Consider the following 1,870-nt stretch of genomic DNA (forward strand, 5'->3'; position numbering starts at 1 on the left):
TAGGTGGGGTTTTATGAAGGATGAATGTGAGTGGTGAAGAGAAAGATGGGATTTGATAGGTGAAGGGTTTTTGGGGAAGAAGTGTTGAGGTGATTGGTGAATGGGTGAAGAAGAGAGAGAGTGGTGGGGTAGGTGGGGGTCCTGTGGGGTCCACAGATCCTGAGGTGTCAAGAAAAAGTCATCCCTGCACCAAGTGGCGAGCAAATTTGCTCCCTGTGCTAATTCTGGCGTTAAACGCCGGGCTGGTGCCCATTTCTGGCGTTTAACGCCAAGTTCTTGCCCTTTACTGGCGTTTAACGCCAGTTTGGTGCCCCTTTCTGGCAAAGGAATCAAGCCGAACATGTCAGACAAAGTTCCAACACTCCCAAAGCATATGAAGATACCAAGACATGTGCAGACAGACATGATATAAAAACACAAAGTTATAATAATAGCCAGCTTCAGAGGCCACCAAGATCAGCCCAAAAAGCCTAGAAACTACTTTGTTTATCAAAATAAAGTTGCTAAACCAGCAACTAAAAAGTGTCAAATGTCAGCAAAATAAAGAACTCAAAAGCCCACAAGCCGGGCTATCTACACAAGTAATTATAAAATTCATTTAAACACCCGAAGGCTTCTCGGAAGCATCAGCATAGGGTGAAGGAGGGCGATTCTGGAGAGGCACTGCGTCCACTGTCCCGTCATCCTGATTGAATATTTGGCAATCAGGATCTAATTCGGGATGAGCAAGAGTTGAAAAAGTCGACACAACAGAAGCTTTGGTTGCAAAAGCTCAGAGGGAGGCTCAATATCATCATCATCAGGATCGTCAGGGACAATCTTGCCATCCTTCACAACATTATCCAAACAAAATAAAGCAAGGTCGACCTCCGGGGCAAGAACTCGAACCTGCTCCTTCAGGTTCTCATAAGTAGCAGTTACGCTGCCTACAAGGAAACCCTGGAGCTCAGAATAATCAACGCATGCCGACTCTAACTCCTCCCTGAGGCCCATCACTTTCCCATAGGTCGTGACATAGCTTTCTTTGTGCTTCAATGCCGTGTCCTCAGCCAACTGCACAGAAGCTGATGTGTGGAAAACGATCCAACACAAAACTCACGGGCAAGTGTACCGGGTCGCATCAAGTAATAAAACTCACGGGAGTGAGGTCGATCCCACAGGGATTGAAGGATTGAGCAATTTTAGTTTAGTGGTTGATTTAGTCAAGCGAATCAAGTATTGGTTGAGTGATTTTGTATCCAACAGCAAGTAAATAACAGGAAATGTAAAGGGAGAGGGATGAATTGCAGAAATTAAAGAGAACGAAAAGTAAAGGTGCTGAATCTAAAAGAACAAGAAATTAAATTACTCAAACTTAAAGTACAAGAAATGTAAATTGTGTAATGACCCAACTTCCAGAACGTCATGATCGTACCGAAAGTAAGGCGTTACCAACCTGCTCTATTGAGCCTCTAGTTCGATATTGCGATCCAGTTTTAGTTTTCCTTTATTAACTATTTACTATTGAGCCTTTAGTTCGATATCGCGATTTTGTTTTAGTAAAAATACCAGAAAATTTTGTTTTTATTTATCAAATCATATAGCAAGCATCACCAAGTAATAATAATCACATAATCATTAATAATAATATCTGTCATACAAAAGATTTCAAATAAAACTCACATACAAATCATATCCCTCTGTATAAAATAAAAATGTTAAGCAATAAGAGCGAGGGAACTTCTATGAAAATAACTCAAGTCATAAACTTAACTCATAAATAAGATCTATAATCGCCTGCAGCTTCAAACGGAGTCTTCGAACTTGTGTCACTGAAAGGGTGGAAGATTTTGGGGTGAGAACAAACCACACGTTCTCAGTAGGGAATGGG

At 41.4% G+C, this 1,870-nt stretch overlaps 1 long non-coding RNA gene across 1 annotated transcript in view; it reads right to left on the minus strand.

Moving 5' to 3' along the window:
• Positions 1–1,580: 1,580 nt before the first annotated feature.
• Positions 1,581–1,870, minus strand: part of LOC110276402 (uncharacterized) — a 3,737-nt gene continuing 3,447 nt past the window's right edge. Inside the window, exon 2 of the long non-coding RNA XR_002369079.2 lies at positions 1,581–1,811. This is a non-coding gene — a long non-coding RNA (uncharacterized LOC110276402). The remainder of the gene's footprint in view (positions 1,812–1,870) is intronic.

The sequence above is a fragment of the Arachis duranensis genome, chromosome 10 (assembly GCF_000817695.3).
Source record: "Arachis duranensis cultivar V14167 chromosome 10, aradu.V14167.gnm2.J7QH, whole genome shotgun sequence".
In the NCBI taxonomy this organism is placed as follows: Eukaryota; Viridiplantae; Streptophyta; class Magnoliopsida; order Fabales; family Fabaceae; genus Arachis; species Arachis duranensis.